Source organism: Silene latifolia, chromosome Y, assembly GCF_048544455.1.
Source record: "Silene latifolia isolate original U9 population chromosome Y, ASM4854445v1, whole genome shotgun sequence".
Lineage (NCBI taxonomy): Eukaryota > Viridiplantae > Streptophyta > Magnoliopsida > Caryophyllales > Caryophyllaceae > Silene > Silene latifolia.
In genome coordinates, this window is record NC_133538.1 from 235092465 (window position 1) to 235107309 (window position 14845).

The following is a 14845-nucleotide window of genomic DNA, read 5'->3' on the forward strand; positions in this document are numbered from 1 at the left end:
GTATGTTCGGTATAGGGTTCATGTTGAATGAGTCTATTGAGTCTTTTGAGTGATTGTACACTACTTTATTGACGTCAATGGGTGATATTCAACCGAAAACTATTATGACAGATCAATCTGCTGCAATGAAAAGATCTATTGCGAAGTGTTTTCCACAATCTAAGCATAGGTTATGTGTGTGGCATTTGTTCAAGAATGCAGCGACTCATCTTGGAAAATTGAAAGAGAAAGCGGGTTTTAACAAGTTGTTCGGTCGTATCTTGAAAAGATGTCATACTGAAGAAGAATTAAATTATTGTTGGAATAGGTACATACCTTTTTAAACCAAATATTTTAATTTGTTTCTATAATATCAGGAATTTCGTTTATTTCAGCTTCAATATGTGTCTGCTCGATTTCTTTATAGAAAAACTCGAATACTTTGTGCGGGAGCTCGACATGTTCATATATTAGGTCGTTTTTTTTTAAAAATAATGTAAGCTTCTTCATGTATTTGCTTGATTTTTATGTATATTAACTCTAAATTCTTTGTTTGGCGAACTTATTATTTACTTAAGACTTTGTCTAAAAGAATAGTTTTTTAATAACTCTAAATTATTAGGTCGTTTTTTTAAACCAAATATTTTAATCTGTTTCTATAATATCAGGAATTTCTTTTAAACGAAATTCAGCTTCGATATGTGTCTGCTCGATTCTTTATAGAAAAACTCGAATACTTTGTGCTGGAGCTCTACATGTTCATATATTAGGTAGTTTTTTTTTTAAATAATGTAAGCTTCTTCATGTATTTGCTTGATTTTTATGTATAATAACTCTAAATTCTTTGTTTGGTGAACTTATTATTTACTTGCTTAGTAGATCGTTTGTATGCAATACTAATTTTTTTATACTTTTATTGTTAGGATGGTTACGGAATACAATTGTGGTGATCATCAGTGGCTGAGTAAACTTTATGAGTTGAAAGAAAAGTGGTGTTGTGCATATGGAAAAGATTATTTCTCAGCAGGTGTGATCTCGCCTCAAAGGAGTGAGTCAGCAAATAATTCAATTTCTAAGCGTCTTAGTTAGACATCTACCCTTTGTGATTGTTACGAGATATTTGGCAGTGTAATGAGTGATTGGAGGAATCATGAACGCAAGGACAATAGTCTTTGTTGGGAAGGGGTACCTGACCTTGTTATCCCATGCTCTTTACTTGATTTTGCAGCTAAGAATTATACCATAGGAGCTTTTCAGCGCTTTCAGAAATAGTTTACGAAAGGCTTGTCCTATAAACATAAATTACAATCCAGCTTCGAGACCACGTTTTCATATTTCGTCTACACTGAACGTAATGACGAGTTTGGACATGTGGTGACATTTGAATCATCATCAAACTACGCATGCTGTACTTGTAAAAGGTTTGAAGAGAGTGGGTTTTTATGTCATCACATTCTAAGGATATATCATTGTAACTGTGTCGATGAGATACCCAATGTTTATGTTAGAATATGACTCGTCCGAGTCGTGTTCGGTTTGGGTATATGAGAGTGAGATTAAAAGATGGAGCAAAAATAGACTAAGGAAGAAAATAAGGGGGAGCAAAGTCCGATTTCGCGGGTCGCACGTATGCCTGGTGACACGTCTGTCGCGTACCTGTCAAAAATAACCAACTGGTTCTAACTAATATAGCTAGGGAAGTCGGGTCGAATCCACAGAGAGGTAGGAATTTGTCGGCTGAATTTAAGTTCGTCTAAGTAACCAATTTGGGGGGTTATAAAATGTGATTTCTAAACTAAGAGAATAAGGAAAAGTGAAATAAAAGGAAGGAGTTTAACAGATAAAGGAGAATAGCTAAGACAAACGGTTCACTATAATCATCCGGTCGAGTAATCTAGGTCCCAGGTCAATGCAAAAAGTGTCTAAGGGGTAGCGAACGTCACCTTTCGGTCCTTAATTCACCCTAAAGTGTAAAAGCTTTAACTTTCGCCCTCCGCAATACTCTATTGTTCGCTACTAGTCTGCCTCTTCCAACCTTTCGGTCCAGGTCAAGGTCCACTAAGAATAAGGGTCTAATTGCGTCGACTCAATTAGGCAATTACAATTATTTGTAGCACTTAAACAACAAAGACGGTACTGGCATTAACCTAGTAGATCGATTACTCTCCCTTCAAATTATGGATCCCCTATAGTCTTAACATAGGGAAATTAGCTACTCATAATCGTCGGATTAACAATTACAATAACTAAATAATTAAAACTAAGCATGATGAATAAACTATTAAGAGACTGATTGAACAATTATAAAGCAAAGTGAAAAAGGAATTAAAAGCAGTAAATACGATTAAGAAATAAACTAGATTGATAATACCGAATCCGAGTAACAAATGTCGAAAATAGAGATCCAAAGAACAAAGATAGAAGTAGCGAGTCCAAAATGTACGTAGTCCGAGAGATGGGAGTAACGTGATGTTCTCCTCGGTCTTATCTTGAAAAATCGCTTTAAACCTAATCTATGGACTAATTACAAAAGCCCATAAAAGATTAGGCGGAAATAAGCTAAAAGCACACGAAAACCCCTCGATCGAGTAGAAAGCTTACTCGATCGAACGCTAATCACTCGATCGAGCTAGAACAACCTCTCGATCGAGCACTGCTTGCAGAACTTCCTCGATCGACTCCTTTAAACTGGTCGATCGACCAATCTTGAGTGTGTAGAGCATTCGATCGAGCGAGACTACTACGATCGAGCTATATAGGCATGTTAGGACTTGAATTGCTTCCCGAACTCAGCTCACGCGTCTTCCGAATGTTAAATGTCCAAGCTCCAGCTCCTTATTTTCCATGAATGCATACAATTGGGACAATTAAGGCTCGATTTAGCTCCTCTTCAGTCAATTCCTGCAATTTACAACAAACGGACCAAAGTAGAATATTCGGGGTATTTGTAGCCGATGCTACATAAAAAGCATAGAAATACGTCTTTGAAATAGGCTAAAAAGACTATACATTAGGCACGTATCAAATCTCCCCAAACCAAACCTTTGCTTGTCCCCAAGCAAATATGAATGCAACTAAGGGTGAACAATGGAACGGGACCAACGCATCAGCTACAAATCATCCACTAGAACCAGTTTAATGCAACAAAATGACAAAATGGCAAATCGAAAAGTGCAAACGAGTTAAATTAATGTTTCAAGCTTATCAACCGTCGACCTTGCAAGACTCAAAGATGTCGGACTCTCACGGGTCGCTCGTCACTCAAAAACAGGCACAGGTGAGTATAAACGTGAAAGATAGGAAAGAATCAGACACTCACCTAACTCGACCTATAAGAACATGCATGCAGTTAACATGAATAAAGTCTCTACAACCGTACATATGCATTCCAACCATACTAATGACCAAGACACGTGCCGAGGACTTACATTGGGTCAGTGAGGTAATGGGTAAGAAGGGGCTAAAATGAATTTGGATGTGTGGGGTTAATAGCCAGGCTAGCAACAGCGGATCCAAATATAGACTGCATCCCAACTTCGTACTCATAACAGCAAGATGAAACGGTGCAAAATTATGCACTAAACTCACAAAACACCAAAAATCGTCAACTCCCCATAAACTATAAATAAGGCATGGGAGTGTGAAACATTGTGCAATTCTCATCATTTTTTTTTTCATTTTGAATTTTTCTGTCTCTTTTTCTGTCTCTTTCTTTTTTTTTGCACTTTTCGTTCTCTTTTTTTTTTCAATTCAACAATTTTTTTTTTCTTTCTTTCCCTTCAATCTTTCCACCATCTTCTGAAATCAGATAAAATAACCATATTGCAATAAAACATTCCAAGAACTACTCGTTACTAGCTCAGCTAGGGTAGGAAGTATTATAGAAAGTAGTTGATAGGACAAAAAGGCAATTTGGCTATGTGAGGCTCATGGGTAGAATGAAATTAGGGGGACCGCCTCTCTAACACGTGTCACCATCCACAGACCAAATGCATACAGGTATTAAGAAGACTAGACTCATGCTTATGCAAATTGATGTTACATGTCTTAAAGAGAGTACTACTCACATCCTAAATGAAACCGGTCATGAATGTCACCAGTTTAATAAGCTCTAACCTCAGAATGTAATGTAGCTTGCCGACATAGTGAATCAAGTCTATTCGTTCAGATAAAAGAGAAACAAAAACTCGTTGATTATGCACATAATCAAGCCAATTAAATGTCAAGAAAATGCAAGGCTCAAATAAGGATTCAATGTAGCGTCAATGTTCAAACGTTCCGACTCAAATTAAACATGAAATTTTTGAAATTTTTTGAAATTTTTGAAAAAAACAACAATGCATGCGGAAATAATAAATATGGAAGCAGAAATGCAAGAAATGATGCAGACACGGATATGGATGCAAACCTCCCCAAACCAAACCGTACAATGTCCTCATTGTACTAAAAATAGGGAAAGAAATGCAAACGGAAAGGAAAAAAAGAGGCGGAGTCGGAAAACTTACAAAATGTCATAAGGAGGGACCTCCCCAAACCGACCATGAACATGGGAGGTCAAAGAAAGTCAATAAATGGCTTCATAGACGTAAAACAGCAGCTGGAGGTCATATCTACTCGATCGAGCGCCTGGGACAGCTCGATCGAGTAAACCAGTGTATTGGTAGAGCTCGATCGAATGACGGATCACTCGATCGAGTTAGCACGGGTTTGGATCTGGTCGATCGAGGACGTTATCCCTCGATCGAGTAACAGCTGCATCAGAAAGCGCTCGATCGAACACACAATCATTCGATCGAGTACTTTAACCTGCAAAAGACGCATTAAAAGCAAGCAAAATACAGAGGGGGTTCATAAACAGCGTCTAAAGTTCAACGTAAAGCTAAAGAAAAACAAATAGTTCAACAAAAGTACAAATAAAACTGTCCGGCCGCCTCCCGGAGAGCGCTGTTTAAGAGGTCCCGCACGACCTTTACGTATCAAGTAATCAGCGGCGCGTCGAGCTCGTCAAGCGCAAGACTTCAACGCGTTGTCCCTTCACTCGCCTCATGGTAATGCTTCACATATTGGCCATTCACCTTGAATCTATGACCCTCGGAATCTTCAAGCTCCACGGATCCAAATTTGGTAACAGCTGTCACCGTGTATGGACCACTCCACCTGGACTTCAGCTTGCCAGGAAATAGTCTCAACCGGGCATTAAACAGCAACACCTTATGCCCCACATGAAACTCCCGAGGTAGGATTCTCTTGTCATGCCATCTCTTCGTCTTTTCCTTGTAAATGCGCGAGCTGTCATAGGCATTAAGCCTAAACTCCTCTAATTCATCTAGCTGCAAAAGACGATTCTGACCACACAATTTAGGATCATAATTAAGCTCACGGATTGCCCACCAGGCCTTACATTCCAGCTCAACAGGTAAGTGACACGATTTCCCATAAACTAACCTATAAGGTGATGCACCAATTGGTGTCTTAAAGGCAGTTCTATAAGCCCATAATGTGTCATCTAGCTTAAGACTCTAGTCTTTCCGTGATTTAGAAACTACCTTAGATAAGATCTCTTTCAGCTCACGATTAGAGACCTCTACCTGACCACTAGTTTGGGGATGATACCCCAAACCACGCCAGTGTTGGACACCAACTCTAGACAGTATGGAGGTGAGTTTCTTTTCTTTAAAATGCATCCCCCCATCACTAATGACGACCCTAGGGACACCAAAGCGGGGGAATATGATCTTTTTGAACATCTTTATCACGGTCTTACCATCACAATGAGGTGAAGCAATTGCCTCAACCCATTTTGACACATAGTCTACAGCTACTAAAATGTACTGTTACCTTTTTGGGCGGAACGGTCCTTGGAAATCGATGCCCCAGACATCGAAAACCTCAACCTCTAGGATGCCGTTTTGTGGCATCTCATGTCTCTTCGAAATGTTCCCTGATCGTTGGCAAGCATCACATGCTGAAACAAAAGACTTGGCGTCGTGAAACAAAGAAGGCCAAGAAAAACCAGGCCAAGAAGTACCTTAGCCACGGTGCGCGATGGACCGTGGTGACCACCATATGAAGAGGAGTGACAGCCTTCCAGGACTATTTTGGTATCCCACTGCGGAATACACCGTCTGTAGAGACCGTCTGCACATTCCTTAAACAAGTAAGGATCATCCCAGAAGTACTGCTTAGCGTTATCTGAAAACGCTTCTTTTCTTTGATGAGAAAGGTCGGGCGACGGCTTGCCACGACAACGAAGTTAGCTATATCTGCATACCAAGGTTCTTGGTCAACAATAGACGATATAACAACAATTAAAGTATCGTCAAGAAAAGAATCATCAATAGGTAGAGAATCTTCCCCTTCTTGTCGCATCGATCGCGACAAGTGATCGCCTAAACGTTTTCGGCTCCTTTCTTGTCCTTAATCTGCAAATCAAACTCCTGAAGGAGGAGTATCCATCTCGATGGCCGTGGTTTTGCCTCCTTATTAGCAAGGAGGTGCCTCAAAGCGGCATGGTCGGTAAAAAAGTGACTTCGACCCAACTAAATAAGTACGAAACTTCTCTAAGGCATAAACTACAGCTAACAACTCCTTCTCAGTGGTAGTGTACTTCACTTGAGCCTCATCCAGAGTTCGGCTTGTATAGTAAATAGCATTCAAGGCTTTATCTTTCCTCTGGCCTAGCACCGCTCCTAGTGCATAATCACTCGCGTCACACATGATCTCAAACGGCAAGTCCCAGTTGGGAGGCTGTATGATCGGCTCGGAGACTAAGGCCTGCTTTAACTGTTAAAAAGCGAGAAAGACAAGCATCGATAAACACAAAAGGGGCATCATTAAGCAATAGCTGTGTAAGTGATTTAGCAATTTTGGAGAAATCCTTGATAAACCGGCGATAAAAACCGGCGTGACCAAGGAAGCTCCTCACCCCCTTAACATTAACAGGAGGTGGCAATTGCTGAATCACTTCCACCTTTGCTTTGTCAACTTCTATTCCCCTATCAGAAACCAAGTGCCCTAAGACAACTCCCTCGTTTACCATAAAGTGGCACTTCTCCCAATTCAAAGACAAGGTTAACCTCAATACAAATGACTGTGAAAACTTTCTCAGTTAGACAGACATTAGAAAAATCACTTCCGTATACACTAAAATCGTCCATAAAAACTTCCATGATAGACTCAATATACTCTGAAAATATCCCCATCATACACCTTTGGAAGGTGGCGGGGGCATTGCACAAACCAAAAGCCATTCTCGCGATACGCAAAAACGCCCTTAGGACGGGTAAATGTAGTCTTAGCCGATCGTGCGGGTGGATAGGGATCTGAAAGAACTCTGAGTACCCGTCTAAATAGCAGAAAAATTTATGAGAGGCTAACCTTTCTACCATTTGATCAATAAAAGGAAGGGGAAAGTGATCTTTCTTGGTGGCGGCATTCACTTGTCTGTAATCTATGCACATCCGCCAACCACTCACTACTCGAGTAGGTATTAATTCATTCTTCTCATTCTTAACTACGTTGTCCCTCCTTTCTTTGGGACTACTCTTTGGATTTACCCATCTAGAATTACCTACGAATAAATAATACTTGCATCCAGCAGACTTCATTACCTCGGCCATCACAACATCCCGCATCTTCTGGTTCACCTGGCGCGACCACTGTCTGCGCAAGGTTTGTGATCCTCCTCCACTCTATCCCGTGCATACAAATATCGGGACTAATTCCCGTGATATCGTCCGATGAATAGCCCATTGCCTTCTGTTTTTCTTAAGTACGACTAACAAAGAGGTTAGGCGATCATCACTAAGCTTGGCACTAACGATGACGGGATATTGCTCTGTATCGTCTAGAAAAGCATATTTAAGATGAGATGGGAGAGGCTTACGTTCCGGTACCTTTACCTCAATGGAGCAAAGTGTGCTAATCATTTGTTCCACCTGCTCTCCCTCATGCTCATCTAAATCATCAACAAGCAAATCCAACGCAGCGTCATCGCGTGCCTGGCTATCTGCACACTCATCAAAAAGCATGAGAGCTTCCGGTGGGTCCTTCATAAAAGAACCCGACCAGAAGTCATAAATAGACTCATCAATGATATCGACCGAATAGCAAGTGTCCTCTATCATTGGGTGGGCTAAAGTACTGGGCAAACTAAATGTGATAGCGTCATCCCCTGCTGCAAGAGTCAGACGCCCTTGTCTGACATCAATAACGGCCCCAGCTGTACAAAGGAACGGTCTTCCTAAGATAATTTGGGTCCGGGTGTCCTCAGCTATATCCAAAACAATAAAATCTACTGGGATGTAAAGCTTGCCTATTTTCACAGGCACATCCTCCAGGACACCTAAGGGTCTCCTAACAGATCTATCGGCCATCTGTAGGGTAATGTTGGTCACCTTGAAATGACTCATTTTCAATTTCTTGCAGACAGGAAGGGGCATGACACTAACACTGGCAACTAAATCGTAAAGGGCCTTATCAATAACCATATTGCCTATGACACAAGTAATAGAAAAGCTGCCCGGATCTTTCATTTTTGGAGGGGCTTTATTCAACAGTAAATTACTAGACTCTTCCATAAATGAAATTGTCTCAAATTCGCTCAAATTTCTCTTACGCGTCACAATATCTTTCATAAACTTAGCGTAAGTGGGTACCGAGTAACAAGTTCGAGAAAAGGACGATTACGAAGGTTCTTCACGATGTCCACAAACTTACCGTACTGTTGCTCGATCCTTGCGTCCTTCAGACGACTTGGGAAGGGTACCCTGGTAGCGATGAGCGGTCCTGCAACCTTTTCTTTACCCTTATCAATGCGTGACGTCTCCACAGCAGGGGAAGATGACACGGTGGCGGTATTGACAAGAAATTAGAATTTCCGCCACTTGAAGTCTTGGATCGAGTACCTTGATCGCTCGATCGACCATGTTCTTCACTCGATCGAGTGATCTCTTCACCAAGTCCTCGATCGAGTAGTAGTGTCACTCGATCGACCGTCTTGGAATTCTGCACCTCTCGATCGAGCACCATTTTCACTCGATCGAGTCATCGGGCGATTAGAACCGCTCGATCGAGTAGAAGAGTCACTCGATCGAGTGGTTACAAAGACACGCAGCGAGTATTTCTGCAAGAACTCGTCTAGATCATCATCTGAGTCATCATCAGCTGTCAACACCTCATTTTCTTCATGAATACGGTCATTTTGAAAATTCATCGCACTGGCTGGATCGCAAATTGGAAGAAACTTGGCCTGATCCGTCGCGTGTGTCAACTGCGCGACTTGCTCTTTCAATTCCGATATAACCGTATCGATTTTACGTGACATACTCATCATAATGGATTTCAACTCGGCAATTTCTTCTCTTGCGGAGGAGAGACCGGTTGTGAAAACGGCATAGAAGGGGTAGAAACGCTCTTTATCTCTTCATATAGCTGGGAGAAAGGAACTCCCTGCTTGTACTTCTTGTAAGCAAGGGCACGCTCTATACTTGCTACACATTCATAAAGATCGTGCCCTTCCTCGCCACATCTACCACACGGCTCTGTATGCTCTGTAATCGTAGGCATCTTGCGAATAGACTTCCGAGGCAAACGTTAACCTGCAGCTGATCAAACTTTGCAAAAAAATGAGATCGGTCTCAAGGAATAAATTCCCTGAGACGAGAGACAAACTTAACTAAAGCAACAAATATGCGCCACCTCCCCGACAACGACGCCAAAATTTGACACGTCTGTCGCGTACCTGTCAAAAATAACCAACTGGTTCTAACTAATATAGCTAGGGAAGTCGGGTCGAATCCACAGAGAGGTAGGAATTTGTCGGCTGAATTTAAGTTCGTCTAAGTAACCAATTTGGGGGGTTATAAAATGTGATTTCTAAACTAAGAGAATAAGGAAAAGTGAAATAAAAGGAAGGAGTTTAACAGATAAAGGAGAATAGCTAAGACAAACGGTTCACTATAATCATCTGGTCGAGTAATCTAGGTCCCAGGTCAATGCAGTGCGTCTAAGGGGTAGCGAACGTCACCTTTCGGTCCTTAATTCACCCTAAAGTGTAAACAGTTTAACTTTCGCCCTCGCTGCAATACTCTATTGTTCGCTACTAGTCTGCCTCTTCCAACCTTTCGGTCCAGGTCAAGGTCCACTAAGAATAAGGGTCTAATTGCGTCGACTCAATTAGGCAATTACAATTATTTGTAGCACTTAAACAACAAAGACGGTACTGGCATTAACCTAGTAGATCGATTACTCTCCCTTCAAATTATGGATCCCCTATAGTCTTAGCATAGGGAAATTAGCTACTCATAATCGTCGGATTAACAATTACAATAACTAAATAATTAAAACTAAGCATGATGAATAAACTATTAAGAGACTGATTGAACAATTATAAAGCAAAGTGAAAAAGGAATTAAAAGCGATGAAATACGATTAAGAAATAAACTAGATTGATAATACCGAATCAAGAGTAACAAATGTCGAAAATAGAGATCCAAAGAACAATGATAAAGTAGCGAGTCCAAAATGTACGTAGTCCGAGAGATGGGAGTAACGTGATGTTCTCCTCAGTCTTATACTGAAAAATCGCTTTAAACCTAATCTATGGACTAATTACAAAAGCCCATAAAAGATTAGGCGGAAATAAGCTAAAAGCACACGAAAACCCCTCGATCGAGTAGAAAGCTTACTCGATCGAACGCTAATCACTCGATCGAGCTAGAACAACCTCTCGATCGAGCACTGCTTGCAGAACTTCCTCGATCGACTCCTTTAAACTGGTCGATCGACCAATCTTGAGTGTGTAGAGCATTCGATCGAGCAGTAGACTACTCGATCGAGCTATATAGGCATGTTAGGACTTGAATTGCTTCCCGAACTCAGCTCACGCGTCTTCCGAATGTTAAATGTCCAAGCTCCAGCTCCTTATTTTCCATGAATGCATACAATTGGGACAATTAAGGCTCGATTTAGCTCCTCTTCAGTCAATTCCTGCAATTTACAACAAACGGACCAAAGTAGAATATTCGGGGGTATTTGTAGCCAGATGCTACATAAAAAGCATAGAAATACGTGCTGAAATAGGCTAAAAATACTATACATTAGGCACCTATCACCTGGTATATGGCGTTAACTTTTCTATTCTATGCTACGTGATTTTGATTGGTATTAGGAAGTTTGCAGGGCCCACCAATTTCTTATTTTATGTTTACTTTGGACGTCCCTTTTTTTGTGATTCCTTAGTTTAGTTTCCTAAGTTTGTTTAATTAGTTTCCTAATTACTTTAGGTATATAGTTTTGGGTGGAATAATACTATATAAAGACCCGACTATATTCTAGGTTAATTAAGAGAGAAAGGTAGAAAACTTGGTGAGGCAAGTTTGAGAGCTCGTCTTTTGTAATCTGTAATTCTCTCCATACATAGTGAAATATTTCCCTGGCCCTTGTGGACGTAGCTATCATATTGATAGTGAACCACGTAAATTCTTGTGTTCTTTATTTTGCTATTATTATTATATCGTCTCAACACGCTTCCGCGCATAACAATTGGTATCAGAGCTAGGTTATTTGATCTGGGAGAGATGATGGCACAACAGTTAGCTACAAAGATCGACAGATTTACGGGAAGGAATAATTTTGGACTATGGCAGATAAAGATGAGGGCTTTGCTTAAGCAGTAGTGTATCTGGAGACCGTTGACGCCGGGTTTCTCCACAAAGGTGACAAAGACTACCGCAGGGGCGGTGGCAGGTGCTGAGTCGCCAGTCACGTTGACTGAGGATCCTGAGTTGGTAACAATGGAGGAAAGGGCTCATGCTACAATCTTGTTATGTCTGGCAGACGATGTTATTACAGAAGTTGCAGGTGAGGAAACTGCAGCTAGCTTGTGGGCAAAATTGGAGAGTCTTTATATGACTAAAACAGTCACCAATAAATTGTTATTGAAACAACGTTTGTTTGGCCTCAGAATGCAAGAAGGTCTGTCACTTCGGGATCATCTAGATAAGCTTAACTCTATTTTACTAGATCTACGTAATTTAGATGTTAAGATAGAAGATGAGGATGCTGCGCTTATTTTGTTAGTTTCTTTACCGTTATCATATGAGAACTTTTTAGAGTCACTTGTGGTGGGTAAGGAGACTTTGACCCTAGAGGAGGTGAAGTCGTCGCTTCACACTAGGGAGTTACGTCAGAAGGCAACTAATGTTGTGGTAGATAATCAGGCTTTGGGATTGGTTGCTAAAGTCCGAAAAGGAAACAGTTGGGACGGAGGGAAAAAGAAGAAGTCTTATAGGCCTAAGTCAAAGGCACCAAGTTCTAGTGATTATTGCCATAACTGTGGGAAAAAGGGTCATTGGAAGTTAGAATGTCCTAAGCCAAAGAAGGGAAATTTTGCTTCTTTTGCAACTGCACAACAATAAAAAAGTGATTACGACTCTGAGGATGATTTAGCATTGGTGGTCCAAGAAAAGAAGTATCTAGGTGATAGATGGGTTCTTGATAGTGGATGCACATCTCACATGTGTTCTAAACGGGGGATGTTTCTGACATATAGTCATCATAGGAGCACTGTTACCATGGGTGATGGAGCGGTTTGTGAGGATGTTGGAGTAGGCTCCGTGAAGTATTTAATGCATGATGGAAAGGTTACATATCTCAAGGGTGTAAGACACGTTCCACAACTTAAGAGTAATCTTATTTCTCTCTAAATGTTAGATAAGAGGGGTTTTCGATTTCAAGGAAAAGGTGGAGTATTGAATGTGTGCAAGGGTCCATGGGAGTTGCTTCGTGGTGTGAAGTCAAGTGCAGGTAACTTGTATCTTTGACAAGGTAAGGCATTGACTAGGGAGATGTCACCTTCTAAACATTGTGGTAATGTAGAGGTGAATCATACTAGGCATATTGGTCTAGAGGGGTTGAATCTTGCTTCTGGGTTGATAGTTGATGATGTCGAAGGTGAGGAAGAGCTTGCCGAGGCTCTAGTGGTCGATGGATCAGGATCAACAAGAAGAAGTTCAACAACCGGATTGAAGAGTTCGTCTTGTGTTGAGGATGATTGTGTCAACGGGAAGGTGGAGTTAGGGGATACTACTAAAGGCCGGGTTGATAAAACAGATCGTCAAGAAGAACAACAAAGAGTCTTTCAGTTGCGGAGTAGTATGATAAGGTTTGGAAATTTCGAGCCTTGTATACTAAAAGATAGCTATTTTGTCTCGAGCAACAAGTCTAAGCCAGAAGATGTTGGGTCGAGAGGTGATTTTATGGGGAGTCACCAGTTAGCTAGCGCGTCCCGGTGAGGGCGTGGGATCAGCCTGGCGAGGTTGTGAGTGCTCCGGCGCGAGCACAGGTAAGGAGCCCTGACGGGGACGTCCATGCCTCGGCGTAGGCATTTGACTCCGGCCTGGGTCAGGTTCTGGCTATAGTGTAGCTCATCTTGGCTAAGGTGGAGCTAGCACGGTGTCTCATGGTTTGAAACTGGTATCGGAGGTGGGCTCAGTTGACTGGAAGTTGTTCGTAGATCCGACTGTCCGAGTCAAGGTGGAGATTGTTAGAATATGACTCGTCCGAGTCGTGTTGGTTTGGGTATATGAGAGTGAGATTAAAAGATGGAGCAAAAATAGACTAAGGAAGAAAATAAGGGGGAGCAAAGTCCGATTTCGCGGGTCGCACGTATGCCTGGTATATGGCGTTAACTTTTCTATTCTATGCTACGTGATTTTGATTGGTATTAGGAAGTTTGCAGGGCCCACCAATTTCTTATTTTATGTTTACTTTGGACGTCCCTTTTTTTGTGATTCCTTAGTTTAGTTTCCTAAGTTTGTTTAATTAGTTTCCTAATTACTTTAGGTATATAGTTTTGGGTGTAATAATGCTATATAAAGACCCTACTATATTCTAGGTTAATTAAGAGAGAAAGGTAGAAAACTTAGTGAGGCAAGTTTGAGAGCTCGTCTTTTGTAATCTGTAATTCTCTCCATACATAGTGAAATATTTCCCTGGCCCTTGTGGACGTAGCTATCATATTGATAGTGAACCACGTAAATTCTTGTGTTCTTTATTTTGCTATTGTTATTATATCGTCTCAACACGCTTCCGCGCATAACAGTTTATGTTCTCAAGCGTTGGACGAACGATGCAAAGCCTAAAGATGATGTAATTGAAGTGTCAAAAGGGAAGGTTGCAGGGCCCGTGTGGAGATTGGATATGCAGCGCCAGTTTCATAAGCTTATTATTGCTAGTTGTGAAAATGACATCACAAGAGGTATTGTTAATGATTGTTTTGAGAAAGCAAAATCCGAGATTGAGGCTGTAGTTGGGGGCATCCAATGCTCGGATGTTGAAGGGGGCGATGTTGATGTAATAAAATATCTAAAGCGGAAGACAAAGAAGGGGGACAGGTTTACTAGGAAGCGGAGTTTGATAGATATTCAAACTAGCCGAGCTCGTGGGAAATTCAAAGCTGCTAATACTCGTGCTCTTAAAAAGGCAGAGAATAATGCAGGGAAAGAGGGAAGTAGAGTTGGAGTTGTGCCTTCCACTAATAATCATGCTAATAGCCACGTCGGTTTACGCGATATTCGGATGTCTTCGCCGGATTATTATTTATTGGTTTTTAAACTTGTCATTTAGCTTTGTTGAAACTTATTTAGTAGTAGTTGTAGTCGTTTAATTCAGTGTATTCGTTTGATATGGACAAAATTCTATTAGTTCATGGTTGAAGTTATAATGAAATTTTAAAGATGTGTCATAGTCTTGGTTATTGCAATTTAGCGTAAAAACTTACCGAGCTCGAAACCTTTATTACGCAGCTCAAGTTATTTCTTGCAGATCTCGAAACATAGTTATGCTTTATACAATTTGGCGTATA